The following is a 19,917-nucleotide window of genomic DNA, read 5'->3' as shown; positions in this document are numbered from 1 at the left end:
TGCTGCCCAAGGAGTTCAATAACAAGTCAGCCCAATCTCCCACAGTACATGCACAAGATCAGAGCGACACCAGCAAAGAACCAGAAAGTAGAAGCGGCTGCTAATGAGGTCATCTTTGTATGATGGGAGGTTAGGGGGGAGAGCAGCACATTGGCTTGTGGGATACAGTAAAGGAAGAGGCAAGAATTGAATGTTAAATGCTTATTACATGAATATATAAAATACAATACTGGGAGTATTATCAGATAAGAAGGGGGGGGGGGTGGCTATAACAATCCCTAGATACCGTAGCAGTTGTGAAACTCTGTGTAAACATCTACTTTACCTAGGCAGAAGTCTGCTCAGTGGTAGGAGTCAGAAGGCCTAGTGTACATTTGTGGTTAAGGGGGGGGGGGCTCAGTAAAGGAGGTTGATACGTGTTTTTTTCGTGCCCCATAAAGCAATTCCAGCCTTCCCTTAAGTTTTTTTGCACAGAAGTACTGGCTTCTCTCCTGTACTAAAATTGTCTAATCTAATTTCACCGCACACTGTGAGCTCTCACTTTGCATTAGAAGTTGTAGCAATCCAGATAGAGGCCACCTCATTTCCTGGCTGGAAAGCATTCACCATCATCTAGCACTTTTCTGCCTAGTTGAACTGTCCCTATCCAGTCCCTTTGATTTACTGAATTTCTCTTCTGACAATCATGAAGGTTCAGCATCACATGTGGGCTTTGCCTAGAGAAGTCTACTGTTTTCATGCAACTATCTGAAGCCCCTTCTACCAACAATGATCTGCCTGCATTGCATATAGAAGCACCGAGACATCAATGAGCCCCGGTTCACACTTGTACGTGTGCGGGGTTCGCATGTAATATCGGAGCGCACTGCTCCGATATTACATGCGATCGGCTGTGTGGTGCGAGTTTAGCCATACACTTTGTATGGCTAAATTCGCACCGCAGCCGCACCAAACACGCACAGGACCCTTTTTGGAAGCCGCATCAGGATCGGATCGCACAGCGGTTCACACTTGTGCGATCCGATCCTGTGCGAACTGCACGATCGCACTGCGATATGCGATCAAACTGGGGGTGTCAAGATTACATTGACACCCCCAGCGTATCGCATATGGCAGTGTGAACTGCCGGGGTGCGTGTGCGATGCGGGAACAGGCTGCGGATTCGCAGCCTTCCCGCACTCGCATAAGTGTGAACCGGGGCTGAATCTAAAATCAGAGAGGTTTTATTGAAAATTTTACATTAGCATGTTGATTATGCTGATTAACCTTCAGATTTAAAGCGGAAATGCACCCAAAAGGGAAACTTCTGCTTGTCTGCTTCCTCCACTGCCGCATTTGGCACTTTTTTTTTGGGGGGGGGGGGAGCAGGTACCTGGTTTTAACAGGTACCAATACCACTTTGGGTCAGATCGCCACAGAAGTTCGTCCCTCCCTCCTTCCCCTGCAGCCTTCTGGGACACAGGTATCAGGATGAGACCATGCAGAATGCACAACACTGCTCACACATGTGCAGCAGGAGACCTGTTTCCCCTAGTTAAAGGGGTTGTTAAGTCAGAAGGTGTGTTCTCTTAAAGTAGAACTATAAGCAGAACTTTTTTTTTTTTTTTTTTATTTTGGATAGAGCAAGGGAGGGTTATAAACTGTCAGATTTTTTTTTTTTTTTTGCCATCTGTGTCCCACTGCGGAGATTTCCCTTCACTTCCTGTCCTATTAGCCAAAAAGGAAGGGTGAGGAAATCCCTGTAAATTATGGGAATTCTTTGGGACCCCATTGAAGATTTCCCCTCTAATACTTTTCTAGGGACAACCCAAAATTGGGATTTTCTTTTACTTTCAATGACAATGGAAAACTGGAAAAATAGAGAGGGGGAATCTCCCTACCAGGGACACAGACAGAAATAAAAACTTCCCTTTCCACTCTATTCAAAACAAAAAAAGTTTTGCCTTTAGTTATACTTTAATGCATTCTATGAATTAAGATAAAAAAAACCTTCATTGTGCAGCCCCCTAAAACTTACCTGAGCCACCTCTTTATCCAGTGATGCCCATGAGTGCTTCAGCCTTCCAGGACTCTCTCTGCCCTGATTGCCCGAGTAACAGCAGCAATGCCATTGGCTCCTGCTGTTGTCAATCAAACTCAGTTAGCCAATCAGGAGAGAGAGAGTGAGGGTGGGCCGAACAGCAGCTCAGTGTCTGAATAGATACACTAAGCTGCAGCTCAGTTTCCCCCATAGCAAGCTGCTTGCTGTGGGGGCACGTAACAGGAGGGAGGGGCCAGAAGCTCCAGCCAGGGACCCGAGAAGAGGATCCAGGCTGCTCTGTGCAAAACCAACTGCACAGAGGAGGTACGTATAACATGTTTGCTATTTGAATAGAAAAAAAAAAAAAATGAGACTTTACAATCACTTTAAGATGCTGGCTCGGATGAGGACATAGCTGGATTCCTGGTCAGGTAAATGACATACATAGTCTGGTTGACCGTAATACTCTTACTAGTAAGACTAACTACAGCGCTTGCTGAGTGTACCCCCTAGTGGTAAGAAAGTATAATAGTGCAGTGTGAAATACTTTGCACTATTATACTTTCTACTTACTAGTAAGACTATTACGGTCATTCACTCATTTACTCTATAGCTGCTCCTGCACTATTCACTTTCATTTATTAATTATTTACCTACTATTTAAGTATTTTATTCACTGGTTTTACACACTCCCTGGCGCGGGGAATATACTCTGGTATATTTTTTACATAGTCTGGTTGAAAAAAAAAAAAAAAAAAAAAAAAAGACATAAGTCCATCTAGTTCAACCAATAAAAAGGGGTGGGGGGGGGGGGGACAATCCTATATACACAATCCTATACCCACAGTTGAAGGCAAAAAACCCCAGCAAAGCATAATCCAATTTGCTCCAGCAGGGGGAAAAAATTGCTTCCTGATCCCCGATACCTTCCTGAGGCAATCGGATTTCCCTGGATCAGCTTTCCCTATTAATAGGTTAGTATCCAGTTATATTATGTACACTTAGGAAAGAATCCAGGCCTTTTTTTGTAACGCAATCTACTGAGCTGGCCAGAACCAGCCCTTGAGGGAGTCTTTTCCACATTTCCACAGCTCTTACTGTGAAGAAACTTTTCTGTATTTCGAGATTAAATCTCTTTTCCCCTCGACGTAAAGAGTGCCCCTTATCCTTTGTGATGACCTTAGTCACTATAGCAACCACTTATGTGTCCTTATATTAAAAGTCAGCAGCTACAGTATTTTTAGCTGCAGACTTTTATTTTATTTTTGTGGGGGAGGGGGGGGGGGTGGAGAGACTGGAGCTCCTCTTTAAAGCAGAGTTCCACCCAAAAGTGGAACTTCTGCTTTAGGTGGTCCTATCCCCCTGACATGCCACATTTGGCATGTCATTTTTTGGGGGGGGGGGGGGGGGGGAGCGGGTACCTAGTTTTGACATGTACCTGCTCCCACTTCCGCTCGGAGCGCCCTGAGTGGAAGTTCTCCTCTCCCCCTCCCTGCAATCTTCTGGGACATGCCAGAGGTCCCAGAAGATTGCCGGCCAATCACGACGCGTAGCACAACTCGCGCATGTGAAGACTCAAACTGTCACAGCCGGGTGCCCACACCAGTGATGCCGGCGCCGCAGAGCAGAGAGGGAGAAGAGCGAGGCTTCGGGCGGCCGCATCGCTGGACCGTTGGACAGGTGAGTGTGTTAGGCTGGAACTCCGCTTTAAGCAGCTGTATGGGGGTTTTACACAAGAACTGGTGCCAAATGCAAACTGTTCATGTCAGTTGACTGTTCAAGTCGAGGGGACCACCCTGCAACTCCGAGCCAAACCCTAGGCTTGCAGCACAGTATTCCCATTGAAACAGGCCATTTGTCTGTCAAAAATGGCTTGTAGCTTTCCTAATATTATAATAGGCAAATAATATAATGTACCATATTGTGTGCCAGGAAAACATCTATAGGTAGAAATTACAAAAAGTCTTGTCAAAGGGATAACCTTTCAGTGACTAAGCTGAAAATATAACAAATACAAGTTGTCAGAGTTCTACAGCTCCCCCTTCTGGTATTATAAGGGGTTGCACTTTCCTTGCCATTTCAAATTCTTATGTGCTATAATAACTGACGATAGAGCTTTGGGTCCCTTGCACACTGAGCTATCCAGGAGCAGTCCGTCCATCCCAGCATTTTAGTGCACCCAGGAGGGACAGGTGCAGTATCCAGCCCTGTTACAGGCAGCCAGGCAAAGGCTATGGCAAGCTGCAGCTGCACAGAGATGAACGCTGTTGCTGTGTGTTCAAGGACAAGGTTTCCTAAATGCACAGGGCCCTAAATATGGATACTACCCAGTACAGCCTGGTAAAGTCTATGACAGGATGCGGCTGGATGGGGCTGATAACCGTTAGGCCCCTTTCACACATGCGGACCGTTCAGATCTGCCTGTCAGTTTTTATCTCTATGGGGCATCGGATGTCAGCGGAGACAGGCGGTCCGTTCTCATCCGATTCCTGCATAGAGACGAGCGGGGATCTGATAGCTGTCTCTGCACACAGAGCGGAGACAGAGCTACCATCCGCCTGCTCAGCGAGGGGATCGGTGGATCGATCCCCCGCTGAGAAAAACGGAGTCCACCGATGGACTCCAAGTATGAAAGGGGCCTTAGGGTTGTACCTGCACCTAGGGCCCTGTGCATTGAAGATCCTTTGTCCCTTAGGGCTCTAAATGTGGTTTCCACTCAGTACAATTTTCATCCGCGTCCAGCTACAGCCTCCCATAGTCTTTAACAGGTTTCTTGCAGCAGGGCTGGACGCTGTACCTGTCTAGATGGGTGCAAGGGGCCCTCAAGTAGTTGTAAACCCCTCCATATACCCAGTAAAGTGACTGGCCTCAGGTGATACACAGAGATAAAACAAATCCTCCTGCATATGTTATACTTGTTTATTTGCAGTCAGAAAAAATGGGGGGTGGAGAGCTGCAATTTCACTCTGCAGAGTTCAGTGAGGAGAGCTCTGAAAGCTGATTGGAGGGAAGGGACAAGCCCCCCTTCACAAAGCACACAGGAACAGAGTTGAGGCTGTCAATCAGCTGGAAGCCCCTCCCCTGTAACCATTTTTCTCTTGGTGTCAGGAAAATGTTTTAGAAGTGACTGGTGCTTATAGCAGAAGAACAAAGCAGACAGAAATGAGACACTTGGTGCTCTGGACTGAGACAAATAGCAGCTCCAGTAAGCTGGAAGAACGACCGGGAAGGGGGCACCTCTCCAGTCGCCCATAAGGGTGATCCTGCAGTGAATCCGCCACTGGGACCACACTTATGTTAAAGCGGACCGCCCGCCCTTTTAAAAAAAAATTGGGGTTATGGCAGCTATCTACTGCCATAACCCCGGGATTTAACATCAAAGTACCGACATAAATACACGGTGGGCGGTCCGTAAGTGGTGCACTGCAGGCCTAACGCAATGGCACCCAGACCACATTTATTTTCTGTGTGCCCTGGTCTGTACCCACCAAAACATTGTGATGAGGTAGGTTGTGGTGCTTTCTGTAAAAAAAAGATATGCTGCATTTTATGCAACACAGTCACTGCACACTTCACTCCCCTGTCCTTGATTACCTCACGTGATGGAAAGCTCATCATGCCATGTGAGGGCGGGAGTGCAGCATCCATGGGGCCTCTGAAGGTACCGCCCATCAGTGGATGCGGTCTCTCACTGTGGACGTCAGTTCCTGTATCGGCGGCGGCACCTCCATTTGCGTTCCAGGCTGGCTCCGCTGTGTCCGACGGTTTCCCCAACCCCGCCCCCAGAATTGCTGATATTCGGGATGGAGATCGCATAGGGGGGTGAATCGAGATCGCAATTCTAGAACGATTAATCGTGCAGCTCTACTGTATGGTCTTGGCCACTGTGCTGCAGCTCAGTTTCAGGGTCTTGGCAATCTTCTTATAGCCTAGGCCATCTTTAAGTAGAGGAACAATTCTTTTTTTCAGATCCTCAGAGAGTTCTTTGCCATGAGGTGCCATGTTGAACTTCCAGTGACCAGTATGAGAGAGTGAGAGCGATAACACCAAATTTACCACACCTGCTCCCCATTCACACCTGAGACCTTGTAACACTAACGAGTCACATGACACCGGGGAGGGAAAATGGCTAATTGGGCCCAATTTGGATATTTTCACTTAGGGGTGTACTCACTATTATTGCCAGTGGTTTAGACATTATTGGCTGTGTGTTAAGTTATTTTGAGAGGACAGCAAATGTACACTGTTATACAATCTGTACACTCACTACTTTACATTGTAGCAAAGTGTCATTTCTTCAGTGTTGTCACATGAAAAGATAGAATAAAATATTTAGTACTACATTAACCGCTTCCGGCCCACGCTATAACCGAAGTACGGCTACAGCGCGGACTCAAATTTTTTTTTTAAACAAATTTTTTCTTTAAACGGCCTCCCAGTAACAAGCTCCCGCGAGTGCGCATCGGGGAAAATCTGTGTTGGCCGTGTCCCTTGGACACAGCCAATCACAGATCATGGAAGATGGCCAATCACAGCGGCCATTTACCACATGATCGCACCGTGCAATGAGAGATGATCTCATATGTAAACATATGAGATCATTTCTCATCACCAGCTCTCCCTCCTCACACAGAGACTGCAGTGTGAGGAAGAGGAGAGCCCGAACACCGGTAAGGGAACACACAGGAATGTAATCAGGGCACTGATCACCAGTGCCCTGATTACAGAAGAGGGGAATAAAATGCCACAACTGCCCACAGTGCCCCCCATCAGTGCCCACAGTCAGTGCCCATAGTGCTGCCAGTCAGTGCCCATCAGTGCCTGCTCATCTAGGCACTGATGGGCACTGACTAGCAGCACTATGGGCACTGACTGTGGGCACTGATGGTGCTGCCCATCAGTGCTGATCAGTGCCACCCGTCAGTATCCATCAGTGTCACCCAGCAGTGCCGCCTCTCAGTGCCCAGCAGTGCGGCATATTAGTACCTCCTCATCAGTGCCACCTCATCAGTGCCCATACGTGCCACCTCATCAGTGTCCATAAGTGCCACCTCATCAGTGCCCATCAGTGCAGCCTATCAGTGCCGCCTCATCAGCGCACATCAGTGAAGGAGAAAAATGTATTTATTTTCAAAATTTACTCACAGAAAATAAGAAAAACTTTTTTTTTTTTCAAAATTTTATGTCTTTTTTTTTTGTAAGAAATAAAAAAGCCAGAGGTGATTAAATACCACCAAAAGAAAGCTCTATTTGTGTGAAAAAAATGATAAAAATTTCATATGGGTACAATGTAGCATGACCGCGCAATTGTCAGTCAAAATGTGAGAGCGCTGAAAGCTGAAAATTGGCCTGGGCAGGAAGGGGGTTTAAGTGCCCAGTAGGCAAGTGGTTAATATAAAAGATTTATATCTCCCTTCCACCCTTCATATAGCTTCATGTCTGTCTCCTTGTTAAATTGCCCATATATCCTACTTCTGGGTGTTTTTCTTTAATATATATATATATTATTACTTTCACTGTTTCATAGTAGCCATTATCTGCTCTTTTTGTACTATCAAGGGCTATTTTTAGTTTTTTTAACCCCATTATGACAGGTGATACAAAAAAAAAATCATGCTGCTGCTACTAAACATCTTAGGCCTGTTTTACACCTATGCGCTTTTTGCAGAAACGCACTACAGTTCATTTACCATGGTTTCCTATGGTACACGTGCACATCTATGCTTTTTTCAGCCGCTGCATATTTGCAAAGAGTCAAGAACTTTTTTCAACACAAAATTGTTCTTTTTTGGTTCATTAGACTTCAATGGAGATGTTGCTGAAAAGCATGTTGTGCGTTTTTGCCGCGGTTTGCGTTTTTTTAAAATCTGCCGAACAACAAATTGGCTGAGAAAAAGCATAAAAAAAAAAAAAGAATCGCAGCAAAATCACGTATGCAAAAAAGGCAAAACGCACAGCAAAAAGCACTGCAGAAGCAGATCAAAAGTAAACTGCATAGGTGTGAACCGAGCCTTATACTGGCCATACACATATCCATTTTTAGATGACAATATTCATACGAAAAAAATCTTTGTATATTCGCTGAAAAATAGAATGTCGTTTGAAAAATGTCACTTGCTTTTAGGCTCCGTTCACATGTCAGCGTATGATCGCGGGCAGAACCGCCGCGGTTCCGCCCGCGATCTGGAGATTTATTGCAAATCGCGGGACGCCTAGCGTTGCCCGTTGATTTGCAATAGCCCCCCAAACGCCGAGCGACGTTGCCGCGATTTACGCCCGCCGAATCGCGGCAACATCGCGCAAACAAAATCGCGGGACGCAATACGCTCCAAAAAAGTACAAGAGTTTCTTTGGAGCGTATTGCGTCCCGCGATTTTGTTTGCGCGATGTTGCCGCGATTCGGCGGGCGTAAATCGCGGCAACATCGCTCGGCGTTTGGGGGGCTATTGCAAATCAACGGGCAACGCTAGGCGTCCCGCGATTTGCAATAAATCTCCGAATCGCGGGCGGAACCGCGGCGGTTCTGCCCGCGATCATACGCTGACATGTGAATGCAGCCTTAACATTCAGTTTTAAAATGAATGTCATTTCTGAACGAAGAAGTTGTCTATTCTGCTCCTTCGTTTTTCTCGGTCACTGTGGTCGAAAACGTCAATTTGACCCCACTAACGATTAGAAAATCGAACGAATGTTTCCTAAAATTAAAATTTTTTTTTTTAGAAGGAAGATATTGTTTTTGTATGGCCAACATAAGGGACAGCAGGCACAGGGAGCTTTTATCAAGCCACCGGCCTATGACAAGGGAGTCTGTCATACATAACATATTACACTTCTGTCTGAAAATCGACAAAACAGTCTTTAATTTAATTTTATTCATTCCATAAGCCCATCCCCCACACAGTTAGAAAGCACCCCCTAGAGACACACTTAACCCTTTGATCACCCCTGGGTTATCCCCTTCCCTGCCAGTGTCATTATTACAGTAACAGTGCATATTTTTAGCACTGATTACTGTAGTAATGTCACTGGTTCCCCAAAAGTGTCAAAAATGTCAGTTAGGGGTCTGATCTGTCCGCCGCAATGTCGGAGACCCGCTAAAAATCGCTGATTGTCACCATTACTAGTAAAAAAAAGAAAATAAATACATTAAAATGACATAAATCTTTCTCCTGGTTTGTAGACATGAATATTTTCCATCCATCCTGGGGATCAGATGGGATCGGATGAGAGCGGGCAGGCGGTCCGCTCTCATCCGATCCCCCATAGAGAGCAGTGGGGGCTGAGACACCTCCCTCTCCGCACTGCAAGCAGAGATGGAGCTGTCATCTGCCGGCTCAGCAGGGATCGGCGGATCGACCCTCTCTGAGCAGCACGGATCCACCTACGGAGGCGGACCGTGTGAATGAGGCCTTAGTTGCAGCCCTAGTCTACATTGATAGAGTTCTGTCCTGGTTTTGGTTAAATTCACACCTAGGCATGTTGCTTTTGAGCATTTCTGTAGTGCTTTTTTCTGTCTTTTCCACTTTTTTTTACCACAATTTTGACCGTTTTTTTTGGGGGGGGGAGGGGGGGGGGCTTTGTTGTTGGGCAGATTTATAAATGTAAAAATGCAAAACTTGCGTTATGGATGCAGGTCCATTGAAATTACATGCAAAACGCAGCATTTTGCAGGAAAAAAAAAGTCCCCGACCCTTTCCAAAAATGCAGAGGCACAAAAATACATTGATGTAAACATGGGGCCCATGTTAAAAAAAAATGAAGTGCATTTCTGAAAAACGCATGAATAAAACGCATTAGTGTGAATCGAGCCTTCAGCTCCTTTCACACGGCCGATCCGATCCGCCTGTCAGTTTTTCAGGCAGACCTGATCGGATGCTCCATGCATCCCTATGGGGCAGCGGGTGTCACTGAAGACATGTCCGCTGACACCCGCTGCTATCCGATCCGATATACGGTCTGTGAAATCTGTACGGATGGAAACCCTATTTTCCATCCGTCTGGCGGATGGGATGGGATGAGAATGGACAGGCGGTCCGTTTTCATCCAATCTCCCCATAGAGGACAGAGGGGATCTGACAGCACCATCGCTGCACACAGAGCGGAGACGGAGCTGTCATCTGCCTGCTCAGCAGGGAATCGGCAGATCGATCCCCCGCTGAGCAGAACGGTGCGCCCGTGTGAAAGGGGCCTTCCTCCTTGGCAATCAGCGGGTGCTGGCGGCCATCAGATTACTCCCAGCACAGCTGGCGTAATCCCAACAGGGAAGTGCCAGATCACATACTAGATACGGTACAGGAGAGCCGCTCTGCCGCCATACTCCTACCTGAGGCGCTCAGCAAGCAGTTAATGATCTGACCTGCACCAAGATCAGAAGCAGGGGGCGTTGTTGTGGAACTACAAGTCCCAGGAGGCACTGCAAGCCACAGGCATTACTCCCAGAGACTGAGGCATGATAGGATTTGTAGTTTCACCACAGCTGGATGGGGGATGAGTGAGCTGGAAGGGATGTGGTGAGCTGAGGGACTGCACACCTCTGAGTGACAACACAGCTGCTGCACTGACTCAGCGTTGTCACCCCAGGACAAGAAGGATCTGCAGCTCCTAGCAAGTCTGAGACTGACTGGGCACCATAGTTGGAAGGGGAGCTTCATTAGAACCAGTTTCTGTGGTTGTTTTCCATACATGAGCCCTGCTAGGCCTCAGGTAACCTCTGAGAAGAAGACACTGACTGTTCTCTACCACTGACAGGACATGCAGGCTCTTGTAGTTCCATGACAGCTGCAGAGGAACAAGTACTGCGGCCTGCAGACACTGAATGAAGCCATAACTGTCCGCTGTGTTCAGCACTTTCCGTCCACAGCTCTCCTCCACCTCATTATACAGCTCCCCCCTTCTCAGTCATACCTGCATCCCGGTGTAACGTTAAAAAACCATACCCCGTGGAGAAACCATACCCTCGTCACTTCCGGTCTGAAACTGCTGAGCAGCGCAGCAGTGCGCATGCTCAGAGCCCCGGAAACTTCAAGGAACAGCAGAGAAGATCAGAAGTACGCATGCTCGGAGGGGATGGAAATGATACGGTGTATGTGTTTAACGTTATACTTGCCGCGATTACAATAAAAAGCTCCTCTGCAACATTGCTCATCCCCGCTGGTATCCCTGTCACTTCCCTTATGTCGGCTAATAAATATGAAATCGGCAGCGGGTGTATGAAATGAGATATGTCTGCTCCGTGAGCCGCTTTTATATTAATTAGCCGAGATGAGGGAAGTGACAGGGGAAGGAGCGGGGATGAGCAATGTTGCAGAGGAGCTGTTTTAATGTAATCGCGGCAAGTATAACGTTAAAAACACTACTGTGAGAAAACCATACCCTCCGGAAGTGACGAGGGGTATGGTTTTCTCACGGGTATGGTTTTTTCACGGAACACCGGCTCCGGTGACTCTTAGGACACGTGTACCGGACACTCAGCTCTCCACCAATCAGAGCGTGATGTGCGTCACACCACAACCCGCCCACAAACGACGCCTACCATTAACGAGAGAACAGAGGGGTGCGTGACGTGAATGGAAGAAAGATGGCAGTGTAGTACTACTGTTCTATCAGAATAATGCTATCAGAGAAAAACTTACTGAGCATGCGCAATGCGTGCCAACATGGCTGCTATGCGTTCCAATAGAACTAATGTGACAGAACACGAAGCAGCAGCAGACATATTGATACACCCAAGCAACTCTTGAATTTCACACTGATTTAAGCAATAAACTCACCTTATATACTGAAATAGACTATTTCACTGTGACCGAGTAAAATAGTCTATTTCACTATATAATCAGTTTGTCGCCGAGCAGTGCGGGGTGTACCAAGATGGCCGTCACCACCTTCTACCTGCAGGGTTCTCACTGTATTTACAATAAATACACACATATATATAATAGAAATGTAATACTGTTATTCAGAATATAAGGTGAGTTTACTGCTAAAAAATAAATGTAAAATTCAAGACTTGCGTGGGTGTAAGAAGATGTCCGCCACAGCTTTGTGTTCTGTCAAATTAGGAAACCTATTGGAACGCATAGCGGCCATGTTGGAACGCATGGCGCATGCGCAGTAACTCTTTCTCATCCGACTGTCACTTCCGGTTACAGAATCTGATAGAACACCTCCAGACTTGTATAAAGTACTCGAAATTTCTACTTGAGTAAAAGTACAAGTGCTCGATCAAAAAGTGACTTGAGTAGAAGTGGAAGTGCTCACAGAAAAAGTGACTTAAGTGGAAGTACTAAAGTATTCAACATTTTTTTTACTTAAGTATTGCAAGTAGTTTTTTAAAAAAAATTGCTACTTATGTACTAAAAGTAAAAAGCACCAGTAGTTTTGAAAAAAAAAAATTCTACTCAAGTACTGAAAGTAAAAGTACAAGTACTGTGTTATGTAGTTATTAAAGAAAGAAGTCAAAAGTTTGAACATCATATTGGTTTTTATTATTTCAAAAGATTTATTCAAATGATTTATTCAAATGATTAACCTAAAGGACAATCACAATTCCTTAGGCTGTAACTTTTTGTAAACAAAAAACAGATAAAGTCCCTCCCTTCCCCTTTTAAAGCATCCCTCCTTCTCTTCCCTGCCTGTTTTTTTTTTTTCTCCACAGCTTATTGGTGCGCAAAATAATATATAAACCAATGTGATATACAACAATATATTCCAATAATGAAATAAAGGAAGAGTGTATGAAATCTAAGTCAATAAAAAGTTCAAAATATTGTGAATCTTCAAATATATATATGTGACAAAACAAGATGAATATAATTTCATATCTGCTGTTAATGGGAAAGAACCTCCCAACCAGGGCCGGCCTTAGGTGTTCAAGCGCCCTGTGCGAGCTGATCCTGTGGCGCCCCCACCAGCGCCCTGCACATTTTTTCTTGCACTTTTTTTGCACTTCATTTGACTTTTCTTTTTTATGATCACTACAAACTTAGCCCCCCTTACATTAGAGACCCCCCTTACATTAGAGACCCCCCAACGGAGCCCCCCTTACAACAGAAACCCCCCAACGGAGCCCCCTTACAACAGAAACCCCCCACAGAGGCCCCACTTACATCAGAGACCCCCCACACAGAGCACCCTTACAGCAGAGACCCCCCACACAGAGCCCCCTTACACCAGAGACTCCCCACACAGAGCCCCCTTACATCAAAGACCCCCCACACAGCGCCCCCTTACATCAGAGACCCCCCACACAGAGCCCCCTTACATCAAAGACCCCCCACACAAAGCCCCCTTTACATCAGAGACCCCCCACACAGAGCCCCCCTTACATCAGAGACCCCCCACACAAAGCCCCCTTACTTTAGAGACCCCTCACACAAAGCCCCCCTTACATCCAGAGACCCCCAACACAGAGCCCCCTTACATCAGAGACCATCCCCACAGAGCCCCCCTTACATCAGAGCCCCCCCCCATAGAGCCCCCCACAGAGCTCCCCCTACATCAGAGCCCTCCACACAGAGCTCCCCTTGCATCAGAGCCCTCCCACACAGAGCCCCCCTTACATCAGAGACCCCCCTTACATCAGAGACCGCCCACACAAAGCCCCCCCTTACATCAGAGACCCCCCCATGTTTCCCTTAACCAAGATGGCTGCCAGTGCCTCGATCGCACTGCGCATGCGCACGTGCCTCTACTGCGCGGTAGCCAGAATACCCGCCTCCCAGCGCTGAGACGTCAGCGAATGGAGACAAGGAGGGGAGGAGGAGCGGAGTGGCCGAAGGCCGCCACACATGTCAGAGCGCCGAGAGGCGCATGTGGGAGCACTCCACGCCGGCCCAGCGGAAGCCTGGAACGGAACAACGCTACCCAAATGGCCAGAGAACAGGTACCCATGAAAAAGGGGGGTATCTTTACCTTTGCCTTTCTATAGAAAAGGGGAGGGGAGGGGGGAAGGCAGAATAGGGAGGATAATTGAAAGAGTAGGAGAGAGCAGTAAGGAGGGAAACCAAACAAAAAAGAAAAAGGGAAAGGCAGAGAAAAGTAACGAGTAACGATGCAGCACAAAAAAAAAATATCAGAGTAGAAGTATCGAAATCATCGAAAAAATGTAGTGAAGTAAAAGTAGAAGTAGGAGAAAAAAATTCTACTCTAGGAAAGTACAGATACCGCATTTCGGTACTTAAGTACAGTACTTAAGTAGTTCTACTTCGTTACTATACATCTCTGAACACCTCTACCTATCAGATTCTGCAACTGGAAGTGTTGTTCAGACGAGAACAACCTACTGCGCATGCCTTCCAACATGGCCGCTATGCGTTCCAATGGGTTTCCTAATGTGACAGAACATGAAGCCGCAGCAGACATCTTCTTACACCCACGCAAGTCTTGAATTTTACATTTATTTTAGCAGTAAACTCACCTTATAGACGGAATAACAGTATTACAGTTCTATTATTATTGTATGGGTGTAAGAAGATGTCCGCCTCTGCTTAGTGTTCTGTCAAATTAGGAAAGCTATTGGAACGTATGGCGGTCATGTTGGAACGCATCCGCATGCGCAGTAAAGTGTTCTCGCCTGAACGTCACTTCCGGTTGCAGAATCTGATAGGTAGTGGTATTCGATAGAATACCACCACTAAAAAGCGGTAGAGAGCCATATTATTTGTGCGCATGAGCCGTTCACACTAGCAGTCCTGACCACGCACGACATGTGACCGTGCATATAATTTTTAGCATTTCTGGGGACTAGGCGGCACCATTCACATCATGAAGCTGAATGCACACTTTCTGGAGTGGGAATGCATGGGGTTTTATTTATTTATCTATTTAAAAAAAAAAAATGTCTGCACTTTTTGTTCGCGTTTACTCAAATGGGCTTATGTGCGACAAACGCACCAAAGTCACCCCCAAACTATTTTCAGACATCGAGCTTTGGCGACAAAACGCGTGTTAGTGAAGCCACCGCACGCAAGACATGCATTTCTGAAAGGAATCCTGAAATGCGCATTTCTGTGCGTTTTGCTGGCGTGCAGGAAACTGAAAAGTGTAAATGCGGAATGACAAAAGGCGTATGTTCTCACGTGCCGCGTGCAGGGTGGCCTGCTCATTTCAATGGGCTGTCCTACATACAAGGAACACAAAAAAAGTTCCTGACCCTTTTGCAAAAATGCTCCGCGCCATGTGTTTTAACATGCAGAAAAACATGCCTGTTGGCAGATATGTGTGGGGGTATTAACAATTAATCGCTTGCCGACTGTATACTGTATATATATATATATATACTACGGCAGCAAGGCGGCTCTCCTGCGCTGGATTACATACCGAGTATGTGATCCAGCACTTCCAGGTCTGGGGCGCGCGCAGGAGCCAATTAGCCGATCCGGCAGACTCAATGTAAACAAGGCAGATTGCCGTTCCGTTGGTAGGGAAGGCAGATCCTGTGTTTCTGCAAAACAAGAGCATTTGCCTTTTGGGTGCGTTTGCCTGCATTTGAATACATTGCGTTGCATTGCTCAGCACTGGGCAAATGCAACACAACGTGCTGATGTAAACTGCATTCATGGGAGCCATTATTTTTTAGTTGCTATGGGTTGGGAATGTGCTCAAAAACACCCCCAGCACGCCTGGTGTGAATGAACCCTAGGGGCTCATTTTAACGGGCATCAACCTATTTTTCGCATGAATTTAGAGCCGGTTCACACTGGGGCGACTTGTCAGGCGACTTGGTCGCCTGACAAGTCACCGCGGGTCGCCTGCCATAGATTAGCACAGGACCCGTTCTAATAGGAGCGACACAAGTCGCTCTGACTTAGAAAAAGGGTCCTGTACTACTTTGGGGCGACCTGGAGCGACCTGCATTGACTTCAATGATATGAAGTCCGTGCATGCCGCTCCGAGGTCGTGGTGCGAGCTGCGCACCGCGACTTCACAGGTCGCCCCGGCAAGTCGGGTCGCTCCTATGTGAACCGGCTCTAAAGGTTCTTGCTTGCAAAGCTAGAAGATACTGCATAAAATATTTGCCTAAAAAAACGTGTGTATGTGTGTTTATATGCGTTTATGCACAAACGTATGCAAAATCTGCAGATCTATAGGCATTAAAGCTGCAGCTGTGTCTATTTTCATATGTAGACTTAACGCTGTGTATGGACTCATTACTATAGTGCCTCATTAAATGAGTACAAAACTATCTGCTGTACACATCTACATCTAACACAGCATTTTTGCTGCCCGTGTGAAGGAGCTCTTAGGTGTACTATTAGTGCACACTGGATTTAAGACATGGTTGTGCTTTATTTAAAAAAAATTATAAAGAATTGACATTAAGGCCCCTTTCACACGACGACGGACTCCGTTCTCCTTAGCAGGGGGGTCGATCCGCCGATCCCCGCTGAGCAGGCAGGTGACAGCTCTGTCTCCACTCCGCTGTCCTCTATGGGGAGATCGGATGAGAATGGGCCGCATGTCCGTTTTTATCCGCTCCCATCCGATCCGATCCTCCAGACGGATGGAAAATAGGGTTTCCATCTGTCTGGATTTCACTGACAGGATCGGATCGGATAGCAGCAGGTGTCAGCGGAGATGTCTCCGCTGACATCCGCTGCCCCATAGGGATGCATACCATCAGGTCCGCCTGAAAAACTGACAGGTGGATCGGATCCCCCATGTGAAAGGGGCCTAAAGGAGATGCAGAGGCAGAAGGTTTTTTTTTTATCTTAATGCATTATATGCATTAGGGAAAAAAAGCCTTCTGTGTGAAGCAGCCACCCCAACACCCCCTAATAATTACCTGAGCCCCATTTCTGTCCAGCGATGTCCATGAGTCCAGGTACAAAGAGGGGAGTGGAAGAGAATATATTCTTACCCCGCCTGAAATGGTGCTTTTAGAATGGGGGGAGGGCGGGGCCCGGAAGTAGCCATGTGAGTGTGCTCAGCTAGGCTCTCAGCGGTGGCGTGCACTTCTCCCTGCTCGATCTTACATGGAGGTTGAATCCATGCCAGCCGCCAAGGAGGGATAGCGGTCTACTAAGCCACGGACAAGCCGCTCTCCTAGGAAGGTCCCACGGAGTGAGTGGAGAAAGGAGGTAGCGGTAGAGGGCGGGCCAAGAGGAACGGATCGGCGGGCTTCCCCGCGGGATCGGTAAACCCTGAACGGCACCGTCATCCGCCTGCTGCTTCCACCAAGCTCCGCCCTGGTAGTGAAGGGACCTAGAAGCGCAAAACGGAAGGCTCTAGACCGGGAAGGTCTCGCCGGCAGATCAGCCAGGTACTATCAGCAGAGTGGAGGGAAGGAGAACTCTGAGGCTATCTACCGCGGCGGACCCCAGGAGGACCTTGGAAGGGTCCACAAGAGGAGCTGCAGTGCCCTGGTAGACACGACCCCTCTAAAAACCCTGGCAAGCTCGTTTTAAAAGCTGCAGCACTAAGAGGATAAGTAAAGCAGACAGGAGAAAGTCGGCTGGTAAAATTGGATCCTCGGGAGGGATCGGGTCCCGTGAGTACTGTGATCTGTGTACTGTGGAAATTAAGGCAAAGTAATATGTTAAGTGTCACTGCGGTTATGGGCTTTACACTTTAAATGGAAGGGGAATGAATCAACATAGGCTAATATCTGAAAGAGTCTGGTTAAAACTCTAGCGGCTAGAAATTGATCTTTCTGGAATTATTTGGTGGTATATCAAGAGAATAAAGGCCCTCACACGGCTAGTATAAGAGAAAGACAGGAAAGGAAAGGATGACCCTCACTAAGAGAAGGAAAGGAAGGAAAAATACAGAAAAGACAAATACTAGCAAGCTGGAAGGTGAAATTGGTCGTTTTTTTACCAATAGCCAGAAATCGGCCGAAGGCGCAAAAATGGCATCAGTAAGCCCAGAAGCTAGTGACCGGCCTAACTCTTTGCTCACTTCCCCGAATTCAGAGAATAGTGTAAATAGCCCAGGATCTAGAAAAGGAGAGTCGTCAGCTCCAAGTACCCCTACACAGACTTCCACACAGATGTCTGAACTTAAAAAAATGCTACAAGTTTTACCAACAAAAGCTGACATTGAAAAAATGATAACTAGGCTGGAGGAAAAACAGCGTCAGGAACTACAAGGAGTCAAAAAAGATTTACAAAAAATTAAAACTCATTTAGCAGAACAGGAGGCCTCCACAAGCCAGATAAAAGAAAGACTTGTAGCATTAGAGGTAAAAAGTGACATCCAGAGAGAAATGGAAGATATAATACAACTGCAACTTGAGGACATAGAGAATAGGAGTCGTCGCAGTAACCTGCGATTGCGGGGGATACCGGAGTCGGTGAGTAGTAAAAAACTGGAAGGAATAGCGACAGGGATCTTTAAACAAGTTTTGAAGGAAAAATATCCGGAAAACTTCGAAATTGAGAGGATTCACAGAGCCCCCGGCCCCAGAAGAACAGATCTAATGAGACCAAGAGATGTGATTTGCAGGATACATCGCTATATGCATAAGGAACTTTTATCGAGAGCAGCATGGGAAACTAGGGATTTATTGGTGGAAGGAATGCCAGTGAAAATATATTCAGACTTATCCAAAGGGACGCTACGGAGAAGAGCTCTTATAAGACCCCTACTAGATTTGGCGAGGAAGGCGGGGTGTACATATAGATGGGGTTTCCCCTTTTCCGTGACATTTAGTAGAAACGGCCGTTACTTTAACCTTAAAACTTATCAAGATAGAGGGGCCTTTTTCCGATTCATAGAGTCGGACCCAATAGAGGTGATAAACTGGTTAGGTCGAATCTCGGGGGAAAGAGGCACGGAGTTTTCACAACAGCAAGAAGAGAGAACAAGAAAGAGAGGAGTAGACCCTGAAGAACTGTAATAACTAGGGAACTCCTCTGAGTGTTCTAAGTACTATGGCTTGTCCATCATTTTTGTCCGAATGTTTGGAGGATCAATGTCCCTTTAAAATTGTATTTCCTCCCCCCCCCCCTTTTTTTTTTTTTTTTTTTTACACTTGAAAGAGGGGTTTTTTAGATCCTCCCCTGTGTCTGGTTCACATAAGAGAAAAATTTCTCCCCCCTTTTTTTTTTTTTTTTTTTTTTTTTTTTTTTTTCGTACTTGAAGGAGGGGGTTTATAGATCCTCCCCTGTGTTTTGATTACATAAGATAAAAAATTTTTTCCCTTTTTTTTTTCTTTTTTTTTTTTTTTTTTTTTCCTGCACTTGAAGGAGGGTTTTTTTAGATCCTCCCCTGTGTTTTGACCACATAAGATAAAAATTCTTTCCTTTTTTTCTTTTTTTCTTCACTTGAAGGAGGGGTTTTTTAGATCCTCCCCTGTGTTTTGATCACATAAGATAAAAAATTTTCCCCTTTTTTTTTTTTTTTTTTTTTTTCTTTTTTCTTTTTCCACTTGAAGGAGGGGTTTTTTAGATCCTCCCCTATGTTTTGATCACATAAGATAAAAATTTTCCCTTTTTTTTTTTTTTTTTTTTTTTTATTTATTTATTTATTTATTTTTTTCCTTCCCCCCCTCTTTGACTTAGCACACTTGTATTATGTAACATATTCTGAATATTTGTAGTATATTGTTTTAAACAGCTGGCGCAAGAGCCTTGAGAGATTCTGCTGTATAGATATGTTATCATCTAGTGGTAATTTTTCTTTGTTTTTTTTTTTTTTTGCTGTTTTCTTTTTAGGGAGTGGGAGGGGGGGCTGGACGTGGGTGGGGATGGGAGGGAGAGGGAGAGGGAAACCAGAGGTGGACACAAGTATAGGGTGGTCTCACCTGAGGCTATAAGGCTAGCCGGGCACTGGGGTCCCTCCCCTTTCCCCCACCAACTCTCGCCTATTTCCCATTGCCCTCACCTAACGGAGGGGGGGGGGGCGGGGTGAGGAAATGTGATGAGATCTAGGGGAAATCCCTATATATAGGATAATAA

The 19,917-nt window shown here is 46.2% G+C and overlaps 1 protein-coding gene across 1 annotated transcript in view; it reads left to right on the top strand.

Moving 5' to 3' along the window:
* LOC309566640 (uncharacterized protein) overlaps positions 1 to 19,917 on the top strand; it is a 286,877-nt gene that overhangs the window by 67,997 nt on the left and 198,963 nt on the right. The gene's annotated exons all lie outside the window — the stretch shown is intronic.

Source organism: Pelophylax lessonae, assembly GCF_965119305.1.
Source record: "Pelophylax lessonae genome assembly, chromosome: 11".
Classification (NCBI taxonomy): domain Eukaryota; kingdom Metazoa; phylum Chordata; class Amphibia; order Anura; family Ranidae; genus Pelophylax; species Pelophylax lessonae.
The sequence above is the reverse complement of the archived record's forward strand: the minus strand, read 5'-3'. Positions and strand labels throughout refer to the sequence as shown.